We start from the raw sequence: 15310 nt of genomic DNA, 5'->3' as shown, positions 1-15310 counted from the left end.
AAACCTATTTTTGTCTCAACTTACCTATACTAATTTTAAAGTATTTAATGTAAACTCAGATACTGCTTGATCTACAAATTTTGATGTATTTAATGTAAACTCAGATACTGCTGATCTACAAATTTTGATGTATTTAATGTATATTCAGTTACTGCTGATCTATCGCTAAAAGGTACGCCACCCCTGAGGAAGCCTAAAACGGGTGAAACGCGTTGGGTTCACAACCAATACGTATGCAACAAATATTTGTACCAATCTGCAGTGTGTTTAATAGATGACGTTTGCCTAGTGCCCTTTTGGCCTAAATACTTGGTTTGTAACCAATGTTCACATGACTGAAAGACAGTCTATGTTGTATACATTATGTATTATGAACAATTATGAATAATACATTGATATTGTTTACCTTCAAAAACCCTTCTTTCTCCTTGTGATAATTCTTTGTACCTAGCATTAAGGGTTGGCAAACCACAGCCTTGAAAGGATAAACCTATTTTTCCACTGGCCCCCACTTGTTTGTATGATTGTTACTAATTGCATGTTATTGCTTATATAAGTCCTTGATTATTAGGTTTATAGATATAACTGGGAGTTGGTGGTGTTTATTCAGTGTTCACTGCTGTCTGAATTAAATAATAAACATAAAGGACCCATAATTCTTAAGAAAAAAGGACACAAGTGCCACTAAGCTTTATTCAGCAGTTTTCTCAAATTTTCCTTTTAATACACATTGATAATATAGCTGGCATAACTCTGCATTTAGTAATGACAATTCTGTGTGGGTTTAGTCACCAAGGAATGTCCTTTTACTGTTCCTTTTGCATCCATCTGTCTTTCCCTTTGCTGGAGCCTGGCATTCCACCTGCTAAGCTATCATCCCTATAAGAGCACAAGGTTGCATTCTCAGGAAATGTCTGTGTCTTGGAATGTGCCTGTATCTGTACAGGATAGCCAGTCTTTAGCTGGAGGCTTTTGTACATAAACAGCTGCTGTTGCCTCAGCTTTGCCAGGCCATACTCTGAAGCTTTCCGGAGTGACTGGCATTGTATTGGTTTCACAGTTGATAAAAGACCTGATGTCAGGGCAAGGAATGCCACTTTAGCCTCCCGCTTTGCATTCTGTAAATCACCTCTCAAAATAACCTTAATTCTTTTCTTACTTGTACAGGCTTGTGCATGAACACAACTGACTCACTCGTATTAAAGAACAGGTGCGCTCTCAGTGGGGTAATGAAAATTTTCATTAATGTCCATTTTATGCAATAGTGTCTATCAGGAACCCTTTCTGATAATTCTCAGCTTCAACAAAGACCATCTAATCTAATATGTGCAAGCCAGCAGATTATATGTATGTATCAAGCAAGGATTTTCAATTCATCTTACACTTGTGTCTGTGAAGGAATTTTGCTTACTTTACCATTTATTGAATGGATCTGTGTATGTTACTTTGTACATTGCCTGTTTTGACTATTTTTATGTGGAAGAGGTTGGCTAAAAAAACATGTAAAATGCCCCATAAGTTAAAATAACTCCGAGGTTAATATTAACCAGTACTTATTTTACAAAGAGCTTTACAAAGTCCATAGTCATGTCACTAACTGACCCTACCATAGTCATATGTCATTACAACAGTCTAAGGACAATTTTTGAGGCTGCCTGTTTTTGGGATGTGGGCTGAAATTCCAACCTGGGACCATGTTTCAGTTTTTTTTTTAGCTTGACTTTGAAAAGATTAAAGTACATCTCAAGCCATTTTTATATGTTAAGTAAAGTATTAGAGGGTTAAAACTGTCTTCTGCTGTCAACTATTTTTCCATCTCATTGGGGAGATTGCCTTCACTTTCTGTCCTGTAGACCAGCAGTCCCCGACCTGTGGTCCACGGCTCTGGGCAGTGCCAGACCCCATTTGGAGGGCGGGGGGTGCATCGGCCAGAGCTGCGGACCATGTCCCCCGTATGGACTGCAGACTCAGGGTGGTGGGTGGGTTGTGCCTCTGAACACAACCTACCCAATCTCCCAATACAGGCTTAGACCCGTGATGGGAGAGTGGGCCAGTTCTGGCCTCATGACGTCACTATAGGGGAAGTTTATTCTCCTTTGAGTGACACACAGCTCCCCGCACATGCTCGGTCCGGACTCCATAGATTTAGTGGTCCATGGTGTCCAAAAGGTTGGGGACCACTGCTGTAGACTCAACAGAAAATAAGGAAATAAACTTCCAATGGGAACAAGACCCACATCTTTTTTTATATTTTTGTCACAATTCCCCTCTCCCTTCTCCTATTCCTATTCTGGTAGCAATTTTGTAACTTTAGTAACTTACATCCTAATGGTGATAATTCAGACCGTTTTACTCCCAGGGGATCTTTAAGAACCATTTTGTACTTTTACAGGCAGATTCTTATCTAGAGATGAAAATCTGGCACACATCTGCCACAATATTCAATAAAATCCATCCTGATACTATATGCAGGAGGAAACAGCTGTGGTCGAGAGCAAATAAAGTTTTATAGTAACTGATGAATTTTTTGTAGATTATCTTACATAAACTACACAAATTTTTATTTTTTATATATATACATATGTGTGGTAAATAGCTGATGGTAAAGCTTGGTGTACAGCAATACAAAAAAAACAGTAGGCTGCTATATACCAAAAAACATATTCCATATTGTCAGAAATAACCTTCCTTTTCCAATATAATAACAATACAACAAATACTACACACACATTCACTGTAACCGTTCCAAATAGTGCTAGTGAATGACTATAATCAAGAGGAAATAGGGATAGACAGCATTTGTAGTTTAACCCTCACTTTCATTCCCAGTGACATTGATGATCAGGACAGATACAGAGAGACAATCTTCCAAATGGGAATGCAGAGACTGAAAAAAAAATCTGACAGTGGTTCTAACTCCTCACCATTTAAAATAAATGCCTTTAGTTATACTTTAATGATCAAATGCATGGAAGCAGTTTTGATCTAATAGTAAAGAATTTGACAAGAGACAACACAGAGATTTCCCACTCTGCCTTGATCAGAATCCTAGTCTAGTATTAGCCACAAAGGATTAGCGTGCAATGAACAAATTGATCGCTAGGTGGCGCTGAGAGCTATGCTGTGCTAGGTTAAAATCCCAATAAAACACAAAAAGAAGAAGCAGCATTTGTGCTCCCTCCCCCTCCCCAGGAAGTGGAAAGGGCTGAGCTGTTCCTGCGGGTTGGAGAAGCTTTAATTCACAGGAGCTGTGTGTGCTGCACCGTTCACTTAGCCGGGGCTCAGCTCTCCCAGGTGAGATCACTTTTCCTTCCATTGCAGTGAATGGGAAGGTGTAGATGGTGGCCAGTCCTGGGAGCTGCACATGTGAATGGCTGCACAGGGGACAGGCAGGGAAAGTGATCACTGTACAGCAGGCTTGTTCATTGATTGCTCATTGTTTTCTCTGTTTCCTTTTGTCAGTTCTCTGGAGTAGATCCTTAGCTGTGCATTGCTGATTATTGTACAGGGGGTCATCTCTTGCATTTACCTCCCATCTCTTTGTTGTCATAATAGAGAATGTTTTGTAATAAAAAGAAATAATGAATATGATATTGTATTGGGTGCACAGGTACAGGCTGCTGTCACTGCTTCTGCATGCCTTTGTTCTCTTAAAGGGGGCAGGGAGAAGGAAAAAGGCTGATTCTGGTTTATTTATTGAAGGTGCATTCAAGTGAGCCATAGTTTGGAATTGGAGGGTTGCCAGGGATTTTTGTTGTGCAGTAATATCTTTTTCTTCAATGCCAAATAGATAGACCTCTTTATCCATTGTCTTTTTATTATATCTATCAAGTTAAAGATACCCCTTTTTTAGTCTGACCACCAGCAGCCAATCAGATTATAACTCGCAGCAAGTTACAGCTAAAAACTATTTTGATTGATTCCCTTTGTTTATGATAAGTGAATAAAAAGCTTTACAATAATCAAAGTGATATACAAAAAGTGATACCTTGTGATAAAAAATGTAACTTTGTATAAAGTATGGAGATGGTTAAAACTAAGAAGAATCAGATTTAAAGGTAGAAAAAAAACTCCTCTGTAACTCGGTACCATAATGTTTCCATTAACTGCCTATAACTAGATTATTCTAGCACTAAATTGGACTGGAGACATGTTATTGGTTGGATATCTCTATCGTCCATATGTCTTTTATTTACTTTAATTTTATATAACTCTGATAAGTTCTGCCACGCTTGCTACATGGGGCATTTGTGCATAGTTAGCCATCTGCCTGCCTTTAATCTCAAGGGTGAATTTTATTACATGATCTCCTGTACAAAGTATTCATATCTGTATTTGTCTTCTGAATTGGGTCAATTTCTAGCCGTTATTAAGACTTGTGATTTAAGAATTTTAGAATCTGCCATAAATCACCTTTTATATTCAGATGACCTTTGCCACATGGCACTCTTATCACAAGGGCAAGTTTTGCATTGACGTATAAAAGTAGCAACAGGTTTTATTAGGTATAACCTTGACAAAGTTTAATCTAGTTCTGTATATCTGTGAATGTGTATGGATAATTTTATTATAAGCTTGCTGACCGCTTTTGAATATTGTTGTTCATGAGTACTTGTCGTAATAAGGAACTCTGAGCAGGAATCGTTACTTTCTGCACTTCTCTTTGATTGGCCAATATGAAGATTTTATCAATGATTGTGTTGCCAAAGTTATCTTACTTTATACTTCTGTCTTCTGAACACAGTGCGGCTCATCACTACATAGGCAACACCACTGTTTTTGCTTTAACTATTTCAAGCAGCCATTCCGTCATTCACACATTGGATTCCTTTGGTCAGCAAGGCATCTTTTAGTATGCACATGAGCTTTGTTACAGTTTCCATAGCAATCATTCAGAAATAATCTGTGATTAGGCCGACCGTCGTAAAATGCTGAAGGTCGATGTATGACGACTGCTTCTTCTTGTCCAGCCAAGGAAAAAAGGTAAATGGAATAATTCTGTTTGAGCAGTAACTATAATAATCTGCAAGAATCTGGAGATAGAGAGCAATAACTATATTGGGAGATTTTTGTTGATCATCTGAGAGATGAATATCCCATGGTATATTGAAATGTCAATGTGCAGAAAGTTGATGTACTTTGAATTCTAGTTAGATTTAAGCAAGAGCCATTTAATAAATATTCATTACAAATATGTATGTCCATTTTTTTTTAGTTTTGTAAAGAGCAGGGAAGAAAGATTTCCCTGTACTAAAAACACAACTGGAAATGAAAAGGAATCTGTAAGGAAGTGATCATACTTTTCTCCCCAGACAGTTACCTTTGGAACAGATCTTCCAACACTGAAGGATGTTTTCCATTACCTATTGCTCTGATGGTCAACATTTGGGGTTCCCTTCGCTTTCTGTTCTTTTAACAGTGATTCACCAGGGGTGTAAAAAAGGAGCAATAAAATTAGGGGAAATTGACATTTCCCTACTTTATCCAAAATTAAAAAAACGTGGATGCCTTTACATACACATGAATTCAGCTTTTAAGTACATCTAGTATAAGTACATTATTTAGAGCAGGGACACAGCAGGGGGGGAGTGGAAACCTTGGACAGTTGTCACCGGAACAGGTTTGACCATTGAAACTCCATCAACTCCTGTGACAACTTGAAGTTCCTATTTCTTTTCTGTGCCAGGACTTTACCAATTCTCTTTCTGTAGCAGGTACACTGATGGCACTACAAATCCTGCCACCACTCTATCGTTTTTAGTCGTTGCAGACCTAAAGCCTTTTTTCTATCGTTGCAGACCTAAAGCCTTGTAGTATGTGGAAATGTATCACAGGTGGGCCTACATCCCCCAGGCCTTGGGGAGAAATCCAATCAAGGAATTGGGGACATATGCAAAACCAAAAAATCTTTTAAAAAGGAGGAAATAGGAAACAAAATTATATACCTAATAAAAGGTTGTCTTTAAATTGCAAAGGTTGCCACTCCATTGCATCCAATGTTAAGTTATATTAACATGGTAATTTTTAAGGCTCATTATAATTGGAATGTGGGTTTGTGACAAATTTGTATTTCCCTTTTCACATTGAATTATTTGATGTCTTCCATAATTTGTACCTTAAAATTAAAAGAATAAAATGAAATATGGACATAAAAAATATATTTGAAAATGGAAGCTATTAAAGAACAGCGGTTTGTTTGAATTCTCCCAAATGTTTTTTTTTTTTTTTTTTTTCTTGGGTGGAGTAAGCATTAAAATCACATAAGGTGTGTTTTGTTGCCCATCACTTCCCCCACCTGATTTGTAGAGAGTAACCCTTCAGCTCCATGAAAGAGAAGCCCTCTTGAACATTGTTTTGGTCTGGACAAGTTGGGTAATTATTCAGTTGGAACATGTATGTGGAATCTGACCTTGGTCAAGCCAGTTCACATTTCATGAAGTGTTGATGGTCAGGTACTTTGTGACTTGCGGATCGCAGGTGTTTTATCTGTCTTTCAAAACTGATTTCCCATATTTAGGTTCAATGTCCTTTCTTTGTATTTACATATGTTTATTATTTTGCTTAGTTTGGGTGTGCATGTTTTGTGGAGGTAAGATTTAAAAGCATTTATAGTAAGGCAAAGGGCAGTGATTCATAACAAAAATATTAGAATTAATCTTTTAGTCATTTGAGTTTAGTAAACTGAAGTCTGGTTGCTATAGGTTTACTTTCTGCACTTCCTTATTTAGTAAGCCTAACAGTTGTGCAATAGTTTAGTAACTTACATCCTAATGGTGATAATTCCAGACAGTTTTACTCCCAGGTGATCTTTAAGAACCATTTTGTACTTTTACAGGCAGATTCTTATCTAGAGATGAAAATCTGGCACACATCTGCCACAATATTCAATAAAATCCATCCTTGTACTATATGCAGGAGGAAGCTGTGGTGGAGAGCAAATAAAGTTTTATAGTAACTGATGAATTTATTGTAGTTTATCTTACATAAACTACACAGATGTTTATTTTTTATTTATATACATATGTGTGTGTGTTATATAGTTGATGGTCTATATAGTTGATGAGCTTGGTGTACAGCAATACAAAAAAACAGAAGACTGCTATATACCATAAAACTCCACTCTGGGTTAAGATCTGTTCACATATTCCATTTTTTTAAGAAACAACCCTCCTATTCCAATATAATAACATTACAACAAATACTACACACAGATTCCATGTAACCCTTCCAAAATAGTGGTAGTGAATGACTATAATCAAGAGGAAATAGGGATAGACGGGCTTTTATAGGCAAATGTATTGTTTTTGTTTATTTAGTGAACAAGTACGTATGGCCCTGATTCCAACAGAGACCAACTAATTTAATCAAATAATACAATCTATGTGAATACAAAGTGAGAATAAAATATCTATTTGCGTAGATATGTTTTATACATTATTTTCTTGTTTCTGATTTAGTCAAAAATATCTCACAGCGCTTGACGCGTTTCACCTTTTGGCTTCTTCGGGGGACCATTAAGATTGGAACTATATATTTAAGATAATATTGTACAGGTTTAATAGGCGAGAGCTGAGTCAGTGCATCCCTAAAAGGTTCAGATAAGGTATTCTCATGAGTACTGGCTGCAATGTATAAAGGAAGGGGTGCTGGGAAGGATCGTTTGAAACGGCTACAAGGATTATTAGTTAGGGTGTTGGGGGGTTTTAATATATTCATATACTGTCATAATGTCATTGGTAAATAGATCTTATAGTATAATACCCATTAGTTTAATTTGTTTTCGCACAGAAGTCGATTGAAACCTTGAAGATTTTTGCTCATCTATATATAATGTTCACTAGGGTCCAATAAAATACCGATGGTACCGAGGGATGAATCAACAGGTAGTGAACTAATAACCCAGTGTTGAACCGAATATATACTTCTGATTTTAATGGTCCCCTGAAGAAGCCAAAGGGTAAAACCTGTTGGGCACTGGGATTTTTTACTTTAAATCAGAAACTGGAAAATATTGCACAAAACACATTTTTGCAAATAGATATTTTATTGTCACTTTGTCTTTACATAGTTTGTATTATTTTATTAAATTAGTTGGAATCAGGGCCATATGTACTTGTTCACTAAATAACCACAAACAATACATTTGCCTTAAATAGCCTGTCTATCCCTATTTCCTCTTGATTTTAGTCTTTAACTATCAGGCTAGGCACATTTAAGTTTTAGGTATACCTATTAGAAACCCCTCCTATATATCTATATTTGGAGTCAATAGTGCTAGTGAATAATATACATTTAAGAAACAATATTTTATTTACTTTATATATACCTAAATTGTACATCTGAATCCCAATATATCTAAAAAATTACATCCCATACTTTTTTAACTGTGTTAATAGATGATAATGGTAACAGCACATGCAGGCATGATATGTTGTTGCATATGTGTTTTTAGTTTTTTAATGATTGGCTTAAGTAGATTGGCGTAAGTAGAAATCTGCAGCAGGCAACTATATAGATGTGGACTCCACGTTTTTATAGCCTAGTTTTTGCAAATACACACATGGAGGATGCTGCAAGAAAAGTATGTATGTGTTCTTCCATTCTTGGGAAGGTTTGTAGGCTTTGGCTTGCTCATATAGGTATCTCTTTAGAAAGTGCAGGTTTTGTAGTGTTTTTTTTCCTTGTGATTGGATTTGATGGACTTGTCTTTTTTTGTATGTAAGTATACACATACTGAAGTTCCCTGTTATCCACAGCAAAGTGAGCAACTGTTTAGACATAACATTGTGGTCAGATTTAGAGGCATAACCTGGTCTGTTTTATGCTAAGTTCTTTTATGATCAAAAATGTTTGCATCAGCTTTTTGTGCTTGTTTATAGCTATAGAGGACATATTGAGAGCTCTTCCACTTGCTTATTCTATAAAACAGTAGTGAGCCTCCAGGTCCATGGTTTTGTCCACTTCTAAATGGTCAAGTACTTAGAGCCAAAAAGTACAGCTGTGCCTACAGTATTGACACTTGGAGGTCTTAAAAAATGCATTCTGTTCCCTTTTTTCAGTTATTAAAACCCAACTAAACCCAAATTTGAGAAAGGCAAATTATCATAGCAAATGGCTGCAAATATTATAATATCTGTTTCATCGACAAAATGTACTTATACACTGCATTACAACAACTTCTTTCTATCTCCAAATTCAGGCAGTGGAGTGGTCAGTCTTTTGGTACACTCAAAGTTGAAAGAACAATAGATTAGAATACATTTTCCAGCATCCCTGCATTAAAGTGGAAACCATGTGTCTATATGAGGTTGCAAGGCTTGTAGTCACAGGAAATGGATGGAGAGCCATTATAGAACCTCTGTGAACAGGAAACTGAAGGCTGGAGGGGTCAGGGCTGCGTTTATAGGTAAAACTACAGCCAGTAGGAAATCCCAAAGACCATACTTACTTTATACATACTGGCTTACATGATTGCTTGAAGAATTTTATAAATGTTTAACCATGCTTTCCATTGTTTTGTCACCAAATGTTTTGTAGACCAGTAGGAAAGTAGAATGTTATGTGAAAATAAGTAATGTATAACTTTAGATTGTGTCAGATGTTTTAGTAAGGACACCCGGGTTCCAGTAAAAAAAGACCATATTACGAATAGTCACAACAGATTATTCTGGGGACTTGATGGCCCCCATCCAATAACATATGATCGCTTATCCGTGACAGGGAGGGTGGATTTGGTGTCCCTGAAAAATAATTATTTTTTGTGTGAATGCTGAGTTATTGCTTTTTGGTTGTGCACGATGTCACCGTTATTGGGCACCTTAAGACATTTAGTGTTGGTGAGTGATGGTATTGTATACTTAGTAGGTTTTTATTTGTGTGCCTTCCTGCCAGGAAATCTTTCTAGCCACACCAGCAAAAACACATTTTAAGTAGAGTGGCAGAGGCTTGGGACCTCTGACAATGTTGTTGCCACTTTTGTTTTCCTGTCCTACGGACAGCCACTACCCATACTTCTTGTTGTATTGCTGACTCAGGAACTGGAAGTATGAAAAACTATTCCAAATGATGTAACACAAAAAAAAACAGAAGCTTTAACATAACTATCCTCCCCACTCAGTCCACAAAAACAGTGACTGGTGTACAGTACAAATTACTTTTAAATTATTGTCCTTGCAGTGACAGTGGAGTTTTAGGTTTGTGTTCAATAATTTTAATTGGTTCTTTGAAAAAACTTTTGAAAGTTAGGCAGCACATTGAACTCTTGTTTTAGTCTGGCCCATGCCAGTCATAGTACTACGTTTATACTGGCAATCCCAATGGAGTGATGTAAGATTTTGTTCCTCGTGTCAGGAGTGAAGCCGTGAATTAATTTCAGTTTCCGTGTGTGTGTTTATTGAAAACTTGACACTTGGCTCTGTGTTTTGCGGGTTGTATCCGTCACGTGGCATGCTCCTTAAGCCAAATAAAATTCTGCAATTAGTAGTATGCTTTGCCAAGTCTTGATAAAGCAAGTTGAGAATTTTTATGTTCGCAGTATGATGCCAAAGCATATAATTAGAGTAGAATAATTGTAGGGCTCCATGGTGTTGTCTTTCAGTGTATGAGAGCAGAGCACGATTTCTGCTCTATAATTTATCATCCCGGGAGTAAGATGTTTGTGTATAATCTCTTTCATGTAGGCCTGGAAAACTGATGAACACTTTGTTGGAAGAGAAACAAATGAGGTAACTGGGAAAGTAGCTATTATGTCAATTATATTTTATAGGAGGGAACATCTACTTTTTATCCCTTTTAAAAAGCCCAATAAAGCTGTACTATATTCTTATGCTTCAGACAGCTGCAGTTATTGGATGTTAAATAATAAGCTATACTTGAAAATCTTGCAATCACACCATTACTTTTAAAGAACAAATCTAGTAGTATTTTTAAAATAAAAAATCACTCGTCTGCTCTCGGACTCCTTTCTCTGCTACAAGCTGTTTTTGGTCTATCAGATTCCATGTGTATATTGTGAGTGCAGAATAGTGCACCCTTCCACCCGCTTGGGAGGCATCACCATGGGGTTTAGTGAGTTGATGTAGTATCATTAAAAACTTCCAACCACTGATAGCAAATCCAAAGGGAAAGAATGTTATGTGAATCCAAATTTCACGCAAGTTTGAGGGGGAATCCTGAAGAGTTGGACTCAGGGCTAGAGGTAAACGTTAGTTAAATTGGACAGAATAAGGGAAGATTGGCTTTCCTATTGTTTATTTGGGTGACTCTCATTTCTTGTCTAGTTCCTGGGATAAGGGGGTATCACTTCAAATTTATCTAATGCCCACTGAAGTAATGGTTTAAAATGGCAGACAAATGATGAGACTAAGCTCTGGGGATCAATTGATGGAGCAGTTTAGAAAGATTCCTATTTTCCCCAAGATAATCTGGTTCTAAAAGTTGTCTACGTGCTACTCACCCCTGCCGTCTTCCTTGCCTAAAAAGAAGATCATGTGCAACCAGAGCTTTTTCGGAGAAAAAACTGAGCCAAAACAAGGATATGAGACAATCAGATCAAACTATTGGATTAGTTTTTCTTGACTGTGTTGCAGATGACTAAGAGTAACTGTAAGCTTAGTTTCTCAGTGTAACTGTAATGGCAATATTTTTAGATTACCCCTTGGAGTTCCTCTCTTTAGCCCTGGTATCTCTTGAAATTGTAAAGTTGTTTATAACTGATATCTTCAAATTGTTTATTGTTTCAAATATTTTTTTCTGGACTAAAAAAAAATGTGGATTAATAATTGTGACAAGTACAAAATTACAATTTTAGAAATTAACTGTATGTAATGAGTTTTACATTTTCTATACATGAATTTTACAAGAAACATCTATTAGTGTAAATCTTGGTAATTTGTTTGTTACCTATAAGATTACCACATTAATCTTTTATTTCAGTGGTTATTTTGTGTTTCCATGTATCATTGCAAATGCAGCATAGGCAGACTTTAGAACCGCAGTGGGCAAACGTTTTGGCCTGGGGCCATAATGAGTTTTAAAGTTTGATGGACCGGCTAAAAGTAAACTTACATTCAGTTTTAGTGGGAACAGTGGTCATCCTTTTTTGCCAGTGGACGATTTTGTACTAATAATTGACTGCCCGGATTTAAAAGCCTAACAGGCTGTAGTTTGTCCATGCCTGCTTTATAAACTTAAGTGCTGTGATGGCGTGATGTTGATTTTATTCTATTGTCTCCATGTGTCAGCAGGAATACGGCTCACCACTGGACCTCTTCAGGAATTGTCAAACCTGTTTTAAGACAAGACATTCATAAGGTAAGATGCACTGATGATCTTTAACAGAACAAACATTTGTCTGCTTTATAAAATCTGTTGAGAAGAATTATCATTAAAATACAGCAGGTGCTTGTAGTAAATATATTGCCACGTAAGGTGAAGCGTTTGGCTCAGTTAGAATAATAGACAGAATAAAGTTACAATTTTTTTTTTTTTTTTTTATTTTTTTTTACAAATGCTTTATCAGGCAGGACATTATTGCAGAAGGGGACAGGTGAGGAAAAATTTCTGATCCCCAGATAAAACTGCAGTTCTCCTGGGTTATCAGATCGACCTGGTAAGCCAAAAGATTTTTCTTACATGGCAGAAAGTATAGAAAATGATTACTTTGGCCGGTCAAGCAGAATGGCCTCAAGCATAACTCGCAGGGAAGACTTAAAGGTCCTGGGCATTATTACACCATGCATCCTAGCCATGAACTTGACCAAATTGGATTCTACAAAGATTTCCTGTCTCCTCCTGGGATTACATGTAGTTGGTGATCCAGTTACCCTTCGAGATGATGTAGAAAACCAGCCAGCCTTTGCAAGGAAATGGGTACAAGGTCTCCCCAAAAAGATCAGATACACATGTCAGCTTATAAGGATAGATACCCATGTGGAGGATCTTCATGCACAGGGAAGCTGGTCCTGGGAACTAAATCTGACTTCCTCCAACATGAGAGAATTATCAGCAGTCAGGGAAGTGTTACATGCATTCCACACAATCATAAAGAACAAGGATATTAGGATAATCTCAGACCACACCATCACAGTAGTTTATTTAAATCACCAGGGTGGAACATGTTCACCCAGACTAATAGCAATAGCATTCAACATTCTTCTCTGAGCAGGCAAGAACATCAGCTCCATATTCATCAGTACATAATAAAAGATGTTTTCTTTGTTGAGAGCCAATTCAACACAATGAATGGGACTTACACCAACAGATTTTCACCCTAATTGTGGAAAAATTGGGTATGCTGCAAGTGGAGCTTTTGTGAGTGGAAAGAACAAGAAGGTGGAAACCCCTTACCTGAGAAAACAGTTTATACCATACTGTTGTTCTCCCCAGCCCCTTCTAGCTGGGCACAACACTTGGCACTTTTCGATACCCATCTAGCTGTTTTTGGGTGGTTACTGAAATGTTAGGTTACAATATAAGGACTTCCACCTGCCTACAGCTTTTTCCCATCCAGCTCTAAAATAAATTTTGGGGGAAATTCTGAATACCATGTTATCCTTCAAGACAGGGTCATTCTGAAGCCAGAAGTGTTATAGTTGCCTAAAATTGCCAGGGAATTTTGGTGGTGCTTGTCAGTGGCCCCCCAAAAAAGAATCACATGCCTTAATAAAGTGGAAAAGTATGGATTAGATAGTGTATTTCAGTGATCTACAAAGGGGAAGAAGTTCTTTCTCAAACAAAGCAGATGGGTAGGTACAGTTTATCTGTAGAGGCCCTAAAGCTGATCATCACTTGTTCCTTATAAGCATTTTCAAGACTTTCTGCATTGGTATGCACAAACTGGTGTGGACCAGGTCATCTATCTATTTATTGATTTTCCCTGCTGAAAAACCATGTGAGGTGCCATCGCTGAACTTCCTCTGCTCTACCCATTATATTAACTCTGATTTTTATACTGTGAGTCATTGACCCAGAACTAGAATGGAGATTAGCAATGTCAGAGAAAAGTCAAAAGTCCTTATCTGCAGATTTATTCTGGCTTAGTGACGCAAAGTATGAAAGCCTGAGGGGCCAACTGACATCCAGGTAACTAGAATTAGAAAAGTCAGACATGGCCAGCCTCCATATGTCAGTGTATGAAAGAAAGGTGGGAAGCTGGTATGTAATGGTTAAATATGGGTGCTTCTTATGTACATTTATACCTAATAACTATAGATAAAGTAAGGGTTTTTTTATATTAAGAATCACATCCGTGAGAATAATATTTACACCAGATAACACACATCTAAATTCCATATAAAGACTAAAAATTTCCCTGAGTTAGAAGAAAAAAATACTCCAGCGCAATGTGCTTTACTAACCTTGATGGTAACCTCGTGGCTTTGTTTTGTAAACAGTCAAAATGCTTTCCTTAAAAATGCATTAAAATATGGTTTATTTTATAAATTTACCTTTAATGAGGAAAAAAAAAACAGTCCGCTTATCCCACTATGACAAGAAAACAGCTTATTTTCTAGAACAAACAAAAGCTTTTATATATCCTTAAAACAATGTAAACTTTTAGGTAGGCATAATGGACTTGGGGCTCTGTTTATCAAGTGGTAAATTTGACATTTACTGAAACATTCCCTGGTGGAGATTCAATTCCTGCTATTGAAACACATGGACCGTGAAGTTTCTCCAACAGGGAATGTTTCGGTGAATGTCAGATTCACTGCTTTATAACTAGTCATTGTGAATTTAACTGACAGATACTTAAAAATGAAAAATAAAGTTAAAGCAGGCATCTGAAAATGTAAACAAGTTTCCAACAGTTTAGCATACAGGTTGATCCCAAATTTGTAGGGTTAAGAAGTGAAATGAAATCTCCACCAGAACACTATCTGGAACAAAACCTTTTTTTCTGATTAGGGTTAGATTAGAATTATTTATTACCTATTCTGATTAATATTACTGCCACATTGACAAGAATGTGGAATTTCCACAACATGCATTGGGATAGCAATTAAAACCAGACGGAAGTAAAAGCGGTTCCAAAATTAAAACTAAAAACACTTTGACTGGGCATGGAGTTTATCCCCTACCAGGATAATTTAATAAAGACATCTCTGGTTCCAGACTGGTTCTGGATGTGGGGTTGATACACATCCACTTTTTCTAGATTCCTTCTGGAGTGTAAAGAACAAACTGATGTTAAACAAAAGGAAAATAAATCCTTTTGGGTTCTTTAGATCTTGTCACCTGGGTGCACATTGTAATTACTTTTTCAGTAGCTAAATCCACCAGGATTCATTTGGGTATGTTTTATTATGTA

General features: G+C 36.9%; 1 protein-coding gene across 8 annotated transcripts in view; it reads left to right on the top strand.

Annotated features, from left to right (window-relative positions):
- Nucleotides 1–3174: 3174 nt before the first annotated feature.
- FAM110B (family with sequence similarity 110 member B) overlaps nt 3175–15310 on the top strand; it is a 102629-nt gene continuing 90493 nt past the window's right edge. For 3 of the 8 annotated variants that reach the window (XM_072411167.1, XM_072411169.1, XM_072411160.1), the window contains exons 1-2: nt 3175–3294; nt 12246–12312. The gene's annotated coding sequence lies outside the window, so the exon portion shown is untranslated. Of the gene's footprint in view, nt 3295–4826; nt 4984–12242; nt 12313–15310 lie in introns of those variants that run through there. The other 5 variants (XM_072411168.1, XM_072411161.1, XM_072411162.1 and 2 more) reach the window with 4 other exon arrangements.

This window comes from Pyxicephalus adspersus, chromosome 5 (assembly GCF_032062135.1).
Source record: "Pyxicephalus adspersus chromosome 5, UCB_Pads_2.0, whole genome shotgun sequence".
Taxonomy (NCBI): domain Eukaryota; kingdom Metazoa; phylum Chordata; class Amphibia; order Anura; family Pyxicephalidae; genus Pyxicephalus; species Pyxicephalus adspersus.
Note: the sequence above shows the minus strand (reverse complement) of the source record. Positions and strands in the feature narration are given on the sequence as shown.